The sequence below is a fragment of the Chiloscyllium plagiosum genome, unplaced genomic scaffold (genome assembly GCF_037043375.1).
Source record: "Chiloscyllium plagiosum isolate Xiang-an unplaced genomic scaffold, Cpla_swu_hap1 HiC_scaffold_51, whole genome shotgun sequence".
NCBI lineage: Eukaryota > Metazoa > Chordata > Chondrichthyes > Orectolobiformes > Hemiscylliidae > Chiloscyllium > Chiloscyllium plagiosum.
Genome location: NW_028270189.1, coordinates 31,642,609 through 31,662,710, shown reverse-complemented (window position 1 = coordinate 31,662,710; position 20,102 = coordinate 31,642,609). Strand labels below are relative to the sequence as shown.

At 45.7% G+C, this 20,102-nt stretch overlaps 1 long non-coding RNA gene across 1 annotated transcript in view; it reads right to left on the bottom strand.

Annotated features, from left to right (window-relative positions):
* Positions 1–2,347: 2,347 nt before the first annotated feature.
* The window catches only part of LOC148135133 (uncharacterized), a 46,170-nt gene continuing 28,415 nt past the window's right edge, over positions 2,348–20,102 (bottom strand). Inside the window, exons 3-5 of the long non-coding RNA XR_015755556.1 lie at positions 13,208–13,319; positions 4,061–4,718; positions 2,348–2,425 (exon numbers count right to left, since the gene is read on the bottom strand). This is a non-coding gene — a long non-coding RNA (uncharacterized LOC148135133). The remainder of the gene's footprint in view (positions 2,426–4,060; positions 4,719–13,207; positions 13,320–20,102) is intronic.

Sequence of the window (20,102 nt, the reverse complement as noted above, 5' to 3'; positions counted from 1 at the left end):
AGGTGCTGCATTCAGTGAGAGTGGGATAACATGAGCCTTTGTGGGAGGTGGATGCAGTAACAGAGAGACAGTGAGGGCGAGCTCACAAAGTGCAGATGGTGGTACTTGCCATGGTGGAGTGGAGAAGGTCACTGACCTCCTTCCAACACTGCTGGGCATTCATCCAGCAGGCTGGCACCTCACTGACACAGGGGTCAACCACCAACCAAGCTGGCAGGGTATCGTATCATGGCTACCCCTGCCAGTCCTGGAGGAAGATAATGTCCCTCTCGTTCACCATGCCATCCAGCAGAACCTCAGCGGCTTGGTCTCAAAGTTAAGTCCCAGTTTTACCCCCTATGCCATGTCTTGGGCAGTTTCAGATTGACAATCTAAGAGTGTAATGACTTTTTACTAATGGCCCCTGGAACAGGGAGGCTGGTGCATTCTGGGATATCAAGGCAGTGGCAGTTGTTATGATGAAGGGGAAAATCATCGTGTTCGTGTCAGTTGAGAAGATAATCACGTGTGCAGGGAGTGTAGTTAATGAGGCAGATTGGGGATGGTATCATGAGAAAATGCACTTCACCTTTTGGAGAGAAACCCTCCATAAATCCTGACTAAAATGAGACTTGACCAAATCATAAGATGGGTTAGGCTTCTGTCTGTCTGAATCAAAGTAGGGATGCAGTGTGAAATATTGGGAGCAACAAACTTGGAGCGGAGGATTACAAAGGAGATTCAAATCCTTAAAAAGGGGTAACACAATGTTCCAGACTGTTAAAAGGAGCAGGGGGAAAATCCCTGCCTTATAGTTACCTACATTATCCAATCCCCACTGGATGCAGGGATGGTGCTGGAGGCCTGGAGAACGGCTAACACCGCAGCTTTGTTTAATGTGGAACAAGATTTAATAGGTCGCGGCTGGAATTCTGAGACAGTGGATAAACGGTCACTGAGGAAGTCCAGGGATTCCAGGACAGTCGGTCTGGATTTGTGCAAGGAAGATCGTGTGTAATTAATCTGACTGTATCGGTCTGAGGCAGTAACTTGGAACTGCATGTGACTTCTTTGGATTTGACGAGAGATCCCATGGCAGACTGTTTAAAAACAGAAACTATGGGGTCCAGGTGAACGGAGCAAACAACCCAGAGGAGTGCAAGGCAAGGCATTTGGGGACATCAGCAATAGAGAGGAATGTACAATAAATGAGAGTCTGGTCAGTGTGGGCAGATAAATGAAGGTAGCTGGAAACATCAATCTCGTTAATGTAGCAAATGGCACAATTTCCTCTATCAGCCGAAATGCAGAATTTCAGAGCAGGAAACCTATGCTGGAACTGCATAAATAATGAGTTCAGTGACAGCTTGAGGATGGTGTGCAGTTCTGGTCACCCCATCACATGGAAGGATTGAATTGGACTGGAGAGGGTAATTAAAAGATCCGTTACCCTGTGACAGTGGAAGTGCAGTTCTGAGGAAAGATAGGAATGGAGGATGCTGAGAGGAGATTTGATTGGGATGCACATGCTGTCAGGGGCCTGGGTAGAGAGGGAAATAACATCTTGTTCCTGTTGGTAAACTGCTTTACCAGTGGTGAATATTTAATGTAATTGGCTGAAATATCAGAAAAGTGGTGAGGAAAGTTGTTATTTTACCCAGAATATGGTTGGGATCTGGGAGGAACACATGGAAGCCAAGTAGAGGCAGAAACTCTCAAACCATTTTAAAAAGGTGCTGGGATCTGCAGCTGAAGGCCTATAGGATCCGGGGAGACAGAACTAGGACTTTAAAAAAAAAACATTACCTCTTGTCCAATGCAGACAGTGGACAGATTGATCTTGTTGAAACTGCTATTTTCTGAAGTTTTCAAAGATTACCAATATCTGATAGAATCAATACGCAGAGATGAGGGTGAGGGCAAGGAGGAGCAGTATGTGAATTGATTAGCATCACAATAATACTGATCCCATCCTTTATACACAATGCTCCTTCACTGCGTTGGCCTATTTATCCTTCCTGTAGAAATGGGGAAAACCTTTAATTATCCAGTTCCCAGTCATGGTCACACTGCAGCCCCATCTCCATAATCCCAGCTACACCTGAGCTGGTTCACCCTGTTTCAAGTTAACATTTCACTGGCCTCGTTGAAAAGTTCCCAGCTTCATTCTTGCCCCATTGAAGGCTGCTCTCAGTCAACTAATGCTTCTCACTCTCAATTATTGCATAGCATTCTCTATCATCATCCTGAACGTTACAATAAAATGATCGCTGCCCCCCAAAACGTTCCCCAATGGATCCACTTACCCCACCTCTTCCCCAAGGACCAGGTCCAACAGTACATGCTCTCTTCGGCTGGACATATACTCCTGCAGTGAGCTCTCCTCCATGTAATCCAGGAACACTCGCCCCTCAGGACGCTGCACCACCAGTAACCCAGTCAATACCTGAATAAATTAAGTTTCTCATTATAACTAATCTGTAATACTGTCTTCGCTCTCAAATGACTCTGCATATTTATTCTCTCCATCGTTTCTTTGGTTGTTGGCTCACAGACTGTACCTCACAGCTTAATTGTACACTTTTTGTTCTGTAGCTCCAGCCAAATTCATTCTGTCCTAGGACGGATCCTCTTTCTCTTGGACTCCTTAACTAACGCTAATCTAAACCAATACTTCTACCTTCATCCTTTCCCTTCCTTTCTATCATTTCAGAATCCCTTATACCGAGCAATATTTAATAGCCTGTCCTGCCATTCCTTGAGCCAGCTCTCGGTGATCAGTACATCAGATTTCCACACACCAAACTGCTTCTGTAACTCCGCACACTCCCAGTATTCAGGTCCATGCAGAGGACCTCAGATTAAGGCTTTCTTTCTCACTCCGTCTTCCACTGTTAATCGTGTTGTTGTAAGTTAGTACCAACTGTATCTCCCATTATTTTGAGAATCCTGGTACTCTCCTCTACTATTTCTTTTTGGAACCTAAGCACACACCAAGTTATTTACAATCCCTCCAAAAAAAACCGTAAGAAATTCAGTCCCAGCTCTGTCACGTTAGCCCATCCAGTTTGTGCAGTTGCTGTCTTCCCCAGAACCAGTTCCAATGTCCCAGGAATCTGAAGCCCTTCCTGCTGCACCATCGTTCCAGTCACACTCTCATCTACCTAAAACTCTGAGTCCTGTTCTCACTTGGACACGGCACTGGGAGTATTCCAGGGATTGCTACATTTGCAGACCGGCTTGCTAACAATCCAACTTGCTCCCTAAATTCTGACTCCCAGACCACGTCACCCTTCCTACCCAGGTCATTCCTACCAACATGGGCATGATCTTTGACTGCTCACTGTCCCCCAGACGAATGCTCTGCAGACACAGTGACATTCGTAACCCCACTATCCCGGAATGACAGACACGCTGACACCTTCTTTACTTCCCTGACTCCCCTGTGACTATTGCCCCTCCGTCCTTCTCCCTCCCCTCCTATACAGTCAGGCTGCTTGTGGGGCCACAGACATGGCTCTGACTGCCCTCCCTTGAGCAGCCTACATCTTCATCAGCTTCCAAACTGGGAGATTGAATTGGGAGGGAGACACCAGGATATGCTTGTATTCCCTGACTGTTTCTCTCCGATTGCCTAGACCCCAGACCCTTCCTTCTTCCAGGCCGTCATGACTGTAGGGTGATCTGCTCTGTGTGTGTGCTTTCCACTTAATCTCAGCATCACAGATGTCCCATAGTGTCTCTAGCCACTGTCTGAGCTCCATGTACCTGGGAGGGACTATGACTTCACAATTAACAGAACACATTTTACATCTGACAAACATGGCCTAAAATGCATTTTGTCTCGAGTTACTTAATTAATTACTTAGAATTAAGTTAACATCCAGGAAATAACAATATGCTTAAATCCCTTATTCAACTGTGGCTTACTGAGGGTAATTTATTATATTGGCTCACAATTTTACTTCTCCCTCTTATTTCTGTGTTCAACCCTTATTTCAGAAGTTGAAAAAAATTGCTAACTTATAGCAATTAACTGACAGTCGCTAATAACAGCGAATTTATCAGCCAATGAACTTACAGCATTTTCTGTGATGGCTCTTGTACTTATTTCAAACTCAGTGCAGGCAGGTCCCAGCAGCAGAAAGTTATCTCTGTGACTCCCAGGTACATGTAACCCTCCAGCTCCCACTGCACTCTGCTCCCTCACAGGGTCACCGTCTCTGTGACTCCCAGGTACGTGTACTCCTCCAGCTCTCACTCCACTCTGCTCCTTCACAGGGTCACTGTCTCTGTGATTCCCAGTGATGTGTAATCCTCCAGCTCACACTCCACTCTGCTCCCTCACAGGGTCACCGTCTCAGTGACTCCCAGGTATGTGTAATCCTCCAGCTCTCACTCCACTCTGCTCCTTCACAGGTTCACTGTCTCTGTGATATCCAGGTATGACTAGGCCTCGATCCTCAGTGCTGATTTATATCCTCTCACTTTGGTGCTTCTGTAACTCCCAGGCGTGAGTGAACCTCATGTTCCTGCTTCAAGTAACTCCCTCACATGGTCACACCCTCTGTGACTCGGTGCTGATTTCGCCCCTTCAGCTCTGCTGTTTCTCCAGCTCTGTGGTGCTCTCTCTCAGGTTCTCTCCCTTTGTGACTTCCAGGTAATGGTAGGCCTCAAGCCTCAGTTGAGATGTATAACATCCCATTGCACACTGGTCCCTCACAGGATCGCCGTTGTGCCTGGAAGATAGTGGAAAAGAGGATTAGACAGATCAGAGGGTGTTACAGTGATTGAGGGAGCTGTTGGGGATGGAACAGGTTATCTGGAGAGGTAGGCAGACCTGCAGTGTCTAAAGCAGGTTACTGGAAGATACATGGAGGGTTGTAGGCACTGAGGGAAGCAAAAGAAGTAGAGAGATGGCGGCTTGTTGTTGATGGAGCCTTGTAGAGTCTAAAGGGATTTTTGTGAGCTGCTTACTGAGATGTGAAGACTTCAACAAATTCAAATTGACAGCCAGGGAGTGTTGATTGGCACTGGAGACTGTTGGATGTTACAGAGTTAGAAGACTCGCAGTAACTGGGGGGTGGGGGGGGGGGGGGGGGTCGGTTTACAGATGTTTGAAGCACTCGTGGTGTTCAAGGACCCTCAGAACATAAGGAGGTACAGAGAATGGGAGCATTCTAAATAGTGGGATTGCAGGGGCTGGGAGAACTAGGATGGATGAGGAGGAGGATGAAAAGTACCAATGCAGCACAACCAGCCGCTGTAATTCACAGAGATTTAAGGAAGTGAACCTGTGCTGTCATTGAATACAGTTATATGGAGAGTTACAGATACTGAGGGGTTACAAATTTAGAAAGGAAGAGGTTATGGGTGATCAGAAGTTTAAACAAGAATACAGAAATTTGAGCGATCACTAGCACAGATGGCAATGGAAGTGGTGAGACATTCTGATGAACAATAAGAGTTGTCAGCAGAGGAGGATGTCACATATACAGGAAGAGCTGCATTGTCTGTATGCAGTTACAGATGTGTGGAGTGATGTAGCGCCTGCTGGAGGGGACACAGATAACAACAGTTCCAATGGCTGGTGCAGTGGTTCAGGAAGGCAGCTCACCACCACCTTCTCAGGGCAAACTCCAAATCAACAATACATCCAGCAATGCTCATGACCACGAGTGAATAAATAAATAAATAAATAAAGTATCTACAAGCAGCACTGAGGTCACTCAGGCAGGCCCCTTCAGCAGCACTTCACAAACCCGGAGCAACTATACCCTGGAAGGACAGGAGCTCCAGGTGCATGGTAACATCAGCATTTCCAAGGTGCCCTCCAAGCCACGCTCCATCCTCCTAGCACTGTGTCTGTCCCTACACCTAAAGGACCGCAATGGGTGAGGAAGGCAGCTCCCCACCACCTTCTCCAGGGAATTACAAATGGGAAGGTAATGATGGCCAAGCAAGTGATGGCCACATCACATCAGTGAATTTGTACGAGGGAAACTCATGGACTGTTCATGACCCCTTTGCTTCCTCCACACATCCCACATTCCCATCTCGTTCTGTGTCAGCAACAAACATGGAAGCAGTAGATTTTGTTCATCTATCAAATGCATCGAATCCCTTTGTGAATAGTTGGGGGTCAAGCACTAATCCATTTATTCCCACTTAGTTTTCTGTTAAAGAATTCCCAATCCATGCCAGTACATTCCCTCCAATCCCACATTTGACAATTTTGCTTATCCACATCTTCAGTGGGACCTTGTTGAAAGGTTTCTGAAAACCCCGACAAACCATTCCTCTCTTTTATCTACACTGCTTTTTCCACAGCCAGACAGGAAAACAAACCCAGCAGGGTTTGTGAAATAAAATTTCAGTTTCAGAACAACATGCTTGGCATGGGTAGAGGATTGGCTGATTAGCAGAACACAGAGTAGGTATAAAGGGGTCGTTTTCACGATGGGTACTGGTGACGAGGGGAACTCCGCAGGGGTCAGTGTTGGGACCACACTGTACATGTTATACATTAACAGTCTGGACAAAGGATGTGAGTGGGTACAAGAACTAATTTTACACGAAAGAGCCCAGGATGAAATGTTTGTCATATGAGAAGCTGGTGAAGTCTCTGAGTCTGTACTTGATGAATTTTCAGAGTTGGCGGTGGCAGGATCTCATTCAAACTTACAGAATACTGAGGGGCCTAGATGGAGTGGAGGGGGTGGGGAGATGTTTTCACTGCTGGAGAGACCAGGGCTCAAGAGCACAGCTTCAGAGGGAAGGAACAACCCTTTAGAATGGAGATCTGGGGGAATTTATTCAGCCAGAGGGTGATGAATCTGTGGAACGGTTCCTACCGTAGGGAGGGTTATAGATGAGGGTGGCATTTACTGGATAGGGTACAAGAGCTGGAGAAGGTTATGGAGATGATTAGATGGATGGAGATACTAGAGGAGCTTACATTGACAGGGTGAGTGATAGTGAGGGGAGACTGTTACACAGACAGTGAGTCTTGCAGGAACTGGATTGGGAGAGTCACAGGCATTGGATTGGGTTCTACAGATCGGGAGTAATGCAGGGACCTGTTGGATTACACAGATAGGGTGGATTGTGGGGTCTCCACATGTTGAGAGGTTTTCAGGAAGAGGTTACACCAATTACACAGGGATGTTGGAGCTGTCGTAGTTTACAGAGTTTGGGATGTTTGGAGCTGTTTAATTGTTAGAGGGACATTTTTAGGGTCATTAATATGGAACGCAGAGGGAGAGTTTAGATTTTATTAGATTCCCTACAATATGGAAATGGCACTTCGGCCCAACACGTCCACACCAACTCTCCAAAGAGTAATCCACCCAGACACACTTCCCTCTGAATGATGCACCTAACGCTCGGTCAGTTTAGAATGGCCAATTTATCTGACCTGCACATCTCTGGACTGTGGGAGGAAACCCATGAAGACACAGAGACAATGTGCCAACTCCATACAGACAGTCACCCGAGGCTGGAATTGAATCTGCGTCTCTGGCGCTGTGAGGCAGCAGTGCTCACCACTGAACCACCCAAACTGCAGAGCTACACATAGAGAGGGTGTTCGAGGGGCAGGGAGGAGCACACTGAGATGGGAAGTGTTGCTGCAGCTGGAAAAGGGTCTGGAGGTGTTTACACAGATAAGGAATTGGGTCGGGATGGGAGATGGTTACAGAGGTCATGTGGTGCTATAGGCCAGGAGACAGGAATGGGATCTGGCCTGCAGAAGGTTACAGTGATGTCATGTTCTCTTGGGGCTTGGGGAAGGTACACAGGTGGGTATTTTGGTCCAGGCTGGAGGATTTTACAGAGACAGGGTGGACTGTAGTTATTGTGGAAAACTACAGAAATAGAGATTATTGTACTGAGTGCAGGATGCGGTTACTGAGATTGGGCAAGTTACCGAGTTTGGAGCAAATTATACATCGGGAGAGTCGTCAGCATTGGAGTAGGTTTCAAATAAACAGCAGGATTATGGGAGGGGTGGAGGTTACAGAAATTGGAACTTTTCTGGGAATTACAAGCATTCAAGACACTGGCACAGATGCGTTGGACCGAAAGGTATGTCTCCTTGCTGTATGACTATCACATGACAAGAGACAGTGTGAGAGGGGGAATATAGAACAGAAAGACTCCAGGTTTTATTACGACCTTCTTAAGGGAGGCCTGCTTTCCCCTCTGTTGTCCTGATCCTCACTAAGACAGCACAGGTCTGGATTGATAACTCTCAACTTCCTATATTGACATAGGAAGACTCAGTACAGCAGTGATGAAAGTAAACAAGAGTGTGTGGATTGCGTCTGGGCCCATCATGCTCTATATTCACCCTTCAACACTATATCTGTGTCATGTCTTCTGGACTAAACTTCGATCCCTTAAATTCGCTCTGCTCTGTTCACCTCGCTGCAGGATTTATTGAAGAAACTAGATCTCCCTGTCCTCCGGTTGACTAATTGCTTTCAATGAGATGATGAATGAAACACCCAGCAATTGGGAGGTTTATTGAGTCAGGAACATCCTGAGTACCTGCAGGAGAAATAGACAGAATGGGAAATTAGACTGATGCAGTGAGGGTTGCACAGGGAGAAGGGCGCTGAGTACCACAGAGATCTGGAATATCCCAGTCTCCATCCATGGCCTGTGCTGCTGCGTCTCTCTGGAGTGGAGAGTTCTGTTGGCTCAGGGTCTGGAGTAACTACAAAAGCTGCAGTCACTGGCAGCAATTAGACTCTCACAGTGACAGATACCACATGGAGTGAGACTGGGTGATAGCATCAAATTGCAGGAAGGTATCAGGATCAAACCACGGTCAAGAAGAAGGGTTTTGATTCATGGTGCACTGGGATCAGTACTCAGGGATGAGGGAGCTGTCAGTGGGGCAGTGTTATTCTCACTAGACTGTTCATCCAGAATTTAATGACAGTGGCAGGGATACCCATCTGAATGCTCAATATCCTTTCAAGAACGAAATCTGCGATAGGCAGCTGGTCTGACCTACATATGACTCCAGACCCAGAGCAATAGGGTTGACTCTAAGCTGCCTTGTCTAATAGTCTCACAAGGCACTTGGCTCAATGGCAGCTCGGGGTGGTGGTGGGGTGGGGGGGGGGGGGGGGTTGGGGGGGGCATGAAATGCTGGCCAGCCAGAAACAGCAACATCCCATTGAGTGAATTGAAAACAACATCGTTGGGACCAGTGTCCTGGCAAATTATGTCGGTGGGTTTATGGACAGTGCTTTAATTGACAGAGAAGATGCAGCGACAGGGTTCAGGTGAAAGGAGCTTCCCAATTCCAAAGAGAAAAGGGGACACATTGGAACAGCATGGGAATGTGGCTGAAGACAAGCAGAAAGGAACAGGAAGGGACAGAGGTTAACTAAAACTGTACATCAGTGAATTAGGCTGTGACAGGACATTCTGGGAAAAAGTCAATTACAGTGTTCGTTTTTTTAGAATGAACAATGTATCTGTAATAAGGTAATAGACTTGTGACACCGAGATAAATAAGATTTAGTCACCAGGGAGATGTGGTTCGAGGAGAGGCAAAAGGCAGCACATAAATATTCAATCGTACCCATCCTTGAGGGGTCTCAGGGAGTGTAGGATGGGTAACCCTGAGAGTAATGGGTAACAAAGGCATAACAGAGAAAGCATGTGGCCTCAGATGATGCAGCTGAATCAGTCTGAATGCAGATTATGAGTAACTCGTGTCAAAAACACAAGCAAGAGAACAGTGGTTAGGCTGCGGAACAATATTTCATTGCTCAGCCCTGTTGCACATTCCAGTGAATTCCTGTGTAATGCAAAGGCAATGTGATAATTTTGGGAGACTTCAATCTTTGTCAAAAATGATATTCTCCGAACTCCTCTTCAAGTGTTTGTGTCAGTGTTTCTTTGAATAACACATTGTGTAAATGACCAGGGACGTGACTATCTCAGATCGACCGTTGGGTGATGAAGCTGAGTGAAGGAGTAATGTCACACTGAGATATCTTCTGGGAAATTGTAGTGTAGTGGAATTCAGCGAGATGATGGATTTTTAAAGTGACCATAAAGCACACCCTACAATCACAACCAAGCATGTGTTTGATGGGAGAATTGACCAAGGTAAACAGGGGAAACAGTGAAGTTTGTGGCTGGAAATGGACAGTGCTTTAATTGACAGAGAAGAGGCAGCGACAGGGTTCAGGTGAAAGGAGCTTCCCAAATCCAAAGAGAAAAGGGGACACATTGGAACAGCATGGGAATGTGGCTGAAGACAAGTAGAAAGGAACAGTGCAAAACATTTCGTCGTAGAGGTGTACAGCACAGAAATAGACTCTTCAGTCCATCTCGTTCACGCTGCCCACATACGCTAGCATAATTTTGTCTCACTTGCCAGCACTTGGCCCAAATCGCCCTCAACCCTTCCTGTTCGGATACCCATCCAGATGCCTTTTAGATGCAGTAATAGTACCAGCCTCCACCACTTCCTCTAGCAGTTCATTGCATTCACGCATCACCCTCTGCCTGAAAAAGTTGCCCCGAAGGTTCCTTTTATTTATTTCCCTTCTCACCCTGAACCCAGGCCGTCCGGTGCTGGACTCCACTACCTCAGGGAAAAGACCTTGTCTGGTAAACCTATCCATGCCTCTCATGATTGTATAAATCTCTATATGGTCACCCCGCAGCCTCAAGTAGCCTCAGCCCATTCAACCTCTCCCTTTAGCTCAAATCTTCCAATCCTGGCAACATCTTTGTAAATCTTTTCTGAAACCTTGCAATTTATACAACATCCTTCCTTGGGAGGAGACAAGAACTGCATGCAATATTCCAAAAATGGCTTATCCAATGTCCTGTACAGCCACAACATGACCTCCCAACTCCTCTACTCAGTGCTCTGATCAGTAAACGCAAGGAGAATAAACACCTTCTTCACTATCCTATTTACCTGGGATTATACTTTCAAGGAACTATGAACCTGGACTCCAAGGTCTCTTTGTTCAGTAACACTCCCTAGGACCTTACCACTCAGTGCACCAAGATCCTTCTGTATATCAATGTCCCTCAGTATCCTAACTTTCTTCTTGAATTTGACATGACCTCACACTTGTACAGATTACACTTAATTTGCAATTTCTTTGCACATCTTTCCAACTGATCAGTAACCTCCTGCAACCTTGGATCTCCTTGCTCATTCACCCAACTCCACCAATTTTCATATCCTCTGCAATAATTACCTTTGTGACTTCCTTTCGTTTCAATTGTGTGAGAATGTGTAACCAGACGGCAGAAAATCCCAGCAAGAGCTCACCCATTTAAGATGGAGATGAGGAGGAATGTCTTCACTCAGAGGGTAGGGAATCTGTGGGAATTCCTGACTGCAGGGGGCTGTCGAGGCTGGCTCATTAAGAATATTGACAGCAGAGATGGTCAGATGTTAATGGATCAGGGAAACAAGGGTTTTGTGGAAAAGGCAGGAATGTAGAGTTGGAGAGTATCAGGTCAGTCATGATCTGATTGAAGGGCAGAGCATCCTCAATGGGCCAAATGGCCTCATTCTACTCCGACATCTTATGGTCTTAACTCAAACTCAATATCTGCATTATCACACTATGGGTCTTTCCTCACAAAACTCCTCTAAAATGGGACGATTGGATATTTATTATTACACAGCATTTGAAATCCAATGGACAATTTTGTTGCTGGCTCCTTGATATGATGTTATAGAAAACCATCTCGTATACAATCCAGGATTCCATCCATTACAGCCCTGATCCTCATTAGTTATCCAGTCGGGATGGAGACCACTGTCACACACAGTTACTGTACTGCCCTTGCTACAAGTACATTCAGTGTCCTGACTGTAACCATATTGACATTCCCATCACTGGTTGATTCCTTTAAAGGAATTCCAGCCAATGACTGCTGCAGCTGCTTGTTCATTCCCAGCTCCATCCAAATAGACTCCAAATTTTGATCTTCAGTTCCACGTGGCTGTCTCATTAATGCATTAACCTCATCCTTTCTTCACAACTTGTTGGATTTTTGCCTATCCTGCCTAGATCCCAACAACCCTTCAATATTCCCTTCCCAGCGATGGTCATTCTTCAGCTCCATCTCCAGAATGACGGTTCCAGCATATCTGTTCACTGTCATTCCATCTGCCTTATGGCGAATGTAGGGTGTCATTCCTCAGTAGTGGGGGGGGGGGGGGGGGGTTGAACGGATGGATAGAGGTTACAGAGACAGGGAGGCTTACAGGGACTCGAGGATTTTCGAGCGAAATCTGGGCAGTAATGTTCATGGGAGAAAGGGGTTTGCGGATTGGAGGAATTTACAGAGGTAGAGGGAGCTGGATTAGATTCTGGAGATAGGGATAGGGATGGATATAGGGAGAGGCAGGCAGACTGAGAGGCACAGACAGGGAGTCTTCAGTAGGAGATTATTGTGTATATTGACAGAGATATGGAAGGTTGTAGTGACTGCAGATGTTTACAGATATAAGAAGGCTTCTAGGTTCTGGACGCTGCACAGATAGGAAGGCAATGGAGAATGCCAGGTTACTGGGCTGGAGACAGTTACACAAATGGGGAGGGTTGCACAAAATGAAAGAGGTTCCTGTGGTTGGGAGGGTTGGTGGGGAGAGGGCGAGGTTTAAATAGATTAAGATCGAAGATTAGTAGAACAATAAGGAGGTTACGATTTTTTTCCACAGGTAAGGAAGGGTTGTAAGAGCTGGAGAAGTTTACCCAGATAGGGATGGATGGAGAGGTTAGAGATAAAACACATTTACATGGAGGGTGGCATTGGTCGGAGGAGCTTACAGGGATAGACAGGGCTCGGCAATTACAGGGATGAAGGAATTTAGTATCTACTGGACAAGTTTAGGAATTAGGGTGTCAGGGATTGGAGAACCTGACAGAGACAGACAGCATTGTGTGTACTAGAGGAGATTCCAAATAGAGGAAGGATTATCGTGACTGTAGTATATTACAGAGATCACTAATAGAGTATGTGCCAAGACTGATGCCTGGGACCTCCTGTGCAGTCTCAGGGAGTTCCAGTACAGCAGACGTGACAGCAGGGCCCTCACAATATGGTGGGAATGAAGCCTAGAATGTTGCTGTTCCTCGCCCAACATTATAACTCTGTCCTGTGTTCCAGGTCTGAATAACGAAGGCCACTACCTCCACCCTGTGCTGTTTACTATGATTGATCTTACCAGCTGTAGGATTTACTGAAGGCTCCAGATCTCCCTCTCCATCTCTCTCTGACTGACCAAGTGTCTTCAATGAGGTGATGGATGAGACAGGAGTTAGAAACGTCCTGATTACCTGCATGAGACATAAATAGACAGAATGGGAAATTAGACTGATGCAGTGAGGATAACTCATGTCGAGTAGCACTGAGTCCAGCAGAGATCACAAAAATCCAAGTCTCCATCCCTGGTCCGTACTGTTGCGGATTGGAGGATTCTTTTGGCTCTGGATCCGGAGGAGCTATAAGAGTGAGAGACGCTGATAGGAGCAGCAATTAGACCCACACAGTGAGGGATACCAAATGGAGACAGACTGAGTGATATCACCAGAGATTTCAGGATCAAACCATAGTGTCAGAAGAAGTGGGTCTGATGCAGTGGGCACTGCTACCAGTACTCAGGGAGGAGTCAGCTATTTTATTGAGATGGTTCAGTGCTGGGATCAGTGTGTGTCCTGGGCAATCATATGACCAGGACAATGTAGTCTGCTTTAAACTGACACAGACAAGGAGGGACAGGGCTCATCTGAAAGGAAATTCCCAATTCCATGGAGAAATGATCAAATATTGAAACATGGGGCTGAGGCTGAGGAAAAACAGGAAGAAACAGGAAGAGACTAAGTTTAACTAAAACTATACATCAGCAGATAGGTTTGTGACAGGAATTTGTGATTTAAAAGTAAATTACTATTTCGTAATTTGAATGCACGAAGCATTTGTAATAAGGGATATGCTGGTGCGACTGTGATTTCTATCTAATCACCATCAGGGAGACGTGGTCACAGGGTGAACAAAAGGTGGGGCATTAATATTCACGGCTACACAACATTGTGGAAAGTCAGGCAGAGTGGGAAGGAGAATGGGGAACTCTCATCGTTAGGGATAACAATGGGATTATATGTGACCTCAGATTATCAATCATTAGGAAACCAAATTCTGGGTAATAAGAGTCAGAACACAGAAGGTGAAGGGCAGTGTTAAGGCCCCATTACAGCATTACATTGTGAGGCATGGCATTGGACAGGGAATTATTGGAATTTGAAACAAAGACAGTAGGACAACTGAAAGGGGATTCAACTTCCCTATCTCACCATCTCATTGGCGGTGGGTCACAAACCAGGCTGACTCTCTCCCTCTCTCAGGGGAGTCTGTGTGTTGCTGTACAGGCCAACGTGACCTTCCACACTTGGGGCAGAAGGTGGCCGTGGGATGGGAATGGGGATGGGTGAGACATTGGTGTGACAGCGCGCTCCTTGTGCTGTTTTGTCCTGGATTCCCCTTTTTCTCTGGGTCTCTGACTGTACAAGTCCAGCTCTGGTGCAACACTGTGTATTTCTCCACTTGCTATTCCTAAACTCACTGGCCCACTCTCAGATAATCCTCTTCACTGTCCACTTTACCACCACTTCCAGTCTCACTCACAAACTTGCCAACCATGACTCCTGTATTATCATCCAAACCGTTCATATAAATGATGCACAACAGTGACCCAGCACTGGACCCCATGACACACCGTTGGTCACAGGCCTTCAGTTTGAGCAGCAACTCTCTATGAGCATGCTCTGTCTCTTACCGTCAATCCAATTTTGTTTCCAGTTGGTGAGTTATGAGTGATCTAAACTTATTAACCAGTCTGCCATGCAGAACCTTGTCAAAGGCCTTGTTAAAGTTAATGTGGACATCGTCCACTGCTCTGCCTTGCTCTATCACTTTTCTACCTCCACAAGCACTCAATCCAGTTTGTGAGACATGGTTTCCCGTGCACAAGGCCATGCTGACCATCGCTGATCCATCCTTGCCTTTCCAAATGCATGATGATCCTTTCTCTCAGAATCTCCTCCAACAACTTACCCCCCTCTTCCATCAGTCTCACTGGTCTGTAGTGGCTGTTGATGATACAAATATTCCTGTGAGGTGCCCTGTAAATTCCTCCCGAGCTTCTCACGGAGCGCTGGGATACATCTGATCATGTCCCAAGGTTTTATCAACCTCCTTTCATTTTAAACCATCCTGTTATCCAATGTGAACATCAATATTTATTGAACTAAATGAACTTTAAACCTGAAGTCTTTTCCCTCCCTCGTATGTGCCTCTGGACATCCTGAATAGGAAACTTGCTCTCGATGGCTAATGTATTTTCCCTGACTTTTTGATGTTCCCTTTCTTAGTCAGAGTCCCAACCTCCTGCTAAACTAGTTTAAACCTTCCAGGCTAACACGAGCAAATCTTCCCGCAGAGATACTGGTGCCCCTCTGGTTCAAGTCTAACCCATCCACCCCAACTCCCCCCCCGGCCCCCCCATACAGGTCACCTCTACCCCAGAAGAGATCCCAATGATCCAAAAACTGAAAACCCTGCCCCCTCCAACACCTCCTCAGGCATACATCCACCCCCCGGCCTATCTTTCTATGTCTATCCTCACTGGGGCATGTGGCACTAGGAGTAATCCAGAGATCACTGCCCTTGAGGTCTGCTTTTTAACTTCTTAGCTAATGCCTGATACTCATTTCATAGGACCCCCATCCCATTGTGTTCATGAAGAGGGAGTAGTGAAGACAGCAAGTCCAGCGAATACAGATCAGGCGATATCGTGAGTTTGATGAAGAAAACACAGTGCAATAAAACCAGGTGAAGCCATTCACAAGGATAGGGAGTGCAACGGGGTCCTTAGAAATGGCTGTGAAATATCCTTGTCAGATACTATGAAGGAAAAGCCACAAGGCACTTTGTCAGGATAGTTAGAATAAAAGGGTAACTGAGGAAAGGGTGAGGCCTATTAAAAACCAAAGAAACAATCTGTGCATGGAGCCAGAGGAAGTAGGTGAGGTCTTCAATGAATACTTCCCATCTGTATTCATGCAGGAGAAAGACATTGTAGCCGGGGATTTCAGACGGGATGGTAAGGTTCTATAACATTTTAAGATCAATAAGGAGGAGGAACTAAATATTTTCACTGGCATAAAAAGGTGGAGAAATCCCCAGTGCCCAATGAAATGTATCCAGGCTGCTATGGGAGGTAAGAGAGGAGATTGGTGGGCCCTGGTGGATATCTTTAATGCTTTGCTGGCAACAGGTGAAGTGCCGAATGACTGGAGGATCAGTAATGTGGTTAATTTGTTCAGGAAGAGCAGCAGGGATAGGCCAGGTAATTACAGAGCAGGTAGTCTGACAGCAGGAGGGAGGGAAATTATTGGAAACCCCTGAGGATGACTTGCAAATGCAAGGATCAACTCTGATTAGTCATCACGGATTTGGTAGAGGAAGATACTGTAGGAGGAATTCAGCTTAGTTTTTTGAAATGGTGTCTACAAACCCCGAAGGGGGCCGTGCAGATGATGTGGGTTACATGGAGTCATTAAGGCCTTTGACAAGTTCCCACATGGAAGGCTGGTCCAAAAGGGAAGAGCCCATGGGATCCAAGACAAGTTGGTAATTTGGATACAAAATTGGTGGATAATCTTTTTCGTGTTTGAAATTGTTTCACCAGTGGGAGTACCACAGGGATCTGTGCAGAAACGATCGCTGGTTATTCTGGGGAATAATAACTTCGATGTGAAAGCAGAAGGTATCATTAGTCGGTTTGCAGATGACATGGAAGGTGAGGGATGTTGTTCACAGTGAGGGGGATGGTCTCAGGCTACAGTCTGATGACGATCAGATGATAATCTGAGCAGAGTTTAGTTCTGATCAATGTGAGGTCATACCCTGTGGGAGGTACGAAAAGCGAAGGACAGACATAATGAATGCTTGGACCTTGTGGAATGGTGAGGAACACAGGGACCTGAGTGGACAACCCAAAGATCCCTGAAGGTGTCAGCACAGGTGGACCGGGTGGGGAAGGCACCTGAATTAGGAGCGGGAGGGGGACCCACATCCTGATGGGGCGAATTACTGGAGCTGCTTGAGAGGATATAATCTAATCTGGTAGGGTATTGTATCTTAAACAGTCGTAAAGCCAGAAAGAAGATTGAGGCTGGTTCACAAGTTAAAGAGAGCCATTTCAAGTGATAAGGCAGGCAAAAACATAGCAGGGAATGGGGAAAAACTGATGATTAAACTGCATTTATTTCAATGCAAGGGGCCTGACAGCTAAGGAAGATGAACTCAGGACATGGATTAGAACATGGGACTGGGATATTATAGTTATTACAGAAACACAGCTGAGGGAGGGGCAGGACTGGCAGTTCATTGTTTCAATGTAGAGGGACGGCAGGAAGCATCGAAGGGGAGGCAAGAGAGGACGCGTGGTGATGGGTTTTGATTGCATGAATCATCCCAGCAGTACTTAGAGAGGATATTCCTGTGGGATCACCCAGTGAAGCTATGTTAGTGGAACAGAGAAATAAGAATGGGTCATCACTTCGATTTGATTGTCCTACTAATCCCTAATAACAAGTGGCAAACTGAGGAACAAATATGTCGGGAGATATCAAATGTCAATCATAATAATAGGGCTGTTATGGTAGGGTTTTTTTTTTAACTTTCCATCTTAGACCAGGACTGCCAGTGTTCAGCGTTTGCAGGGGAGGAATTTGGTAATTGATTTCCAGTAAACTTGCAATCAATATATAAATGGCCTGAAAACAGAATTGGGCAAAACCTGACCTCCCTTTGGGAAACAAGGTCGGGAAAGGGACGGAGGTGTTAGTGGGAAAGCATTTTGCCAAAGTGACCACAGTTCTATTAGTTTGGAGGCAGCGATGGAAAAGGACAGGCCTGGTCCACAAGTTCAAGTTATAAAATGGGGCCAGACTAATCTTGATAATATTAGCCAGGAACTCTCAAAAGGTGATTGGGGAGTCTATTTGCAGGGAAAGGGAAGTTTGGCAAGTGAGAATATTTTAAACATGAGATAAATTGAGCGATCACCACCAGCATGTGCCTGTTTATGTGCAGGTCAATACTGACAGCATTCAGAAACACTGGCTGTCTACTGAGGGTCTAGTCAAGGAAAAGGGGGCACATGTCAGGTATAGCCAGCTGGATCAACGGGATCCCTGAGGATCACAGGGGCTGTAGGATGGAAATCAGGAATGCAAAAAGAGGACATGAAATCGCCTCGGCAAAGAATGATGAGTAAAATCCAAAACTGATTTTAGATAATATAGATACAATAAGAGTAAACGATTAACTTGGGACAATGTAGGGGCCCTTAAAGATCAATGAAGCCGTCGATGTGCATGACTTCTGGATATGGCTAAGATCCTAAACAATTTGTTCATTCTAGGACTTACTGTGCACCAAGATTGGGGAACTCAGATTACTACATTACAACACAATTGGAGTACTCTGTGCAATTCTAGTCTCCCTGCTGTCAGAAGGATGTTGTGAACTTGAAAGGGTTTGGAAAAGATTAATAAGAGGCTTCCAGGGTTGTTGCTGAATAGGTTGGGGCAATTTTCCCTGGAGCATCGGAGACTGAGGGGTGAACCTACAGACATTTATATAAACATGTTTATATACATTTACCCCTTCACCTAACACTATGGGCAATTTAGCATAGCCAATTCACCTAACCTGCACATTTTGGACTGTGGGAGGAAACTGGAACACCCGTAGGAAACCCACACAGACAGTTGGCTGAGGCAGGAATTGAACCCGGGTTTCTGGTGCTGTGAGGAAGCAGTGCTAACCACTGTGCCATCATGCCACCCCAAGCAGGGGAGTGGAGAAATCCTGGTAGTTATAGACCCGTGAGCTTTACTTTGATTCTGGGTAAACTGTTGGAAAGGCTTGTAGGGGATAGGATTTATAATCATCTGGAGATGAGTTAGTTGATTAGGGATAGTCAAAACGGTTTTATGAGGGGCAGGTCGTGCCCTCACAAACCTTATTGAGTTCTTTAAGAAGGTAAACAAAGAGATGGATGAGGGTAAAGCACTTGATGTGGTGTATATGTATTTCAGTCAGGCTTTTGTTTAAGATTCCCCGTGGTAGGCGATTGTCGATAATACGGAGGCATGGGATTGTGGGTGATTTTGCAGTTTGGATCAGAAATTGGCGCACTGAAAGAAGGCAGAGGGTAGTGGTTGATGGGAAATATCGATCCTGGAGTTCTGTTACTGGTGGGTACTTCCAGGATGTGTTTTGGATCCACTGTTGCTGTCAAATAAATAAATGGCCTAAATGAGGGCATTGAAGGATGGGTTAATAAATTTGCAGAAGACACTAAGGTCGGTAGAGTTGTGGATAGTGACGAAGGGTGTTGTAGGTTACAGAAAAGTTCAGATAAGCTGCACAGCTGGACTGAAAGCTCGCAAATGGAATTTAATATGGAAAGGTGTGAGGCGATTCACTCTGGAGGGAGTAACAGGAAAAAAGGGTACTAGGATAATGGTAAGATTGTTGGTAGTGTAGATGAACAGAGAGATCTCTATGTCCATGTACAGAGATCATTAAAAGTTTCCACCTAGGTTTATGGATTTTTTAAGAAGGCATTCAGTGTGTGAGCTTGTCTTGGTAGAGGGATTGAGTTTCTGAACCATTAGATCATGCTGCAGCTATACAAACTTCTGAGTGTGGCCACATTTGTTCACACTGCATTACCGGATGGATGTGTAAGTTTAGAAATGATTCAGAGGAGATTTACTAGGAAGTTACCCGGTATGGAAGGAAGGTCTTATGAGGAAAGGCTGAGGGACTTTAAGCTGTTTTTGTTCAAAAGAATGTGTTTGAGGTCAATTAATTGAGACATATAAGATAATCAGCAGGTGAGATGGGTTGGACAGTGAGAGCCTTTTCTCTTGGATGGCGATGCCTACCACAAGGGGAGATAGCTTTACATTGAGGTAGATATTAACATGAATAAATAGATATGGGACAGATGCCAGAGGTAGGTTTTTTACTCAGATTAGCCGGGG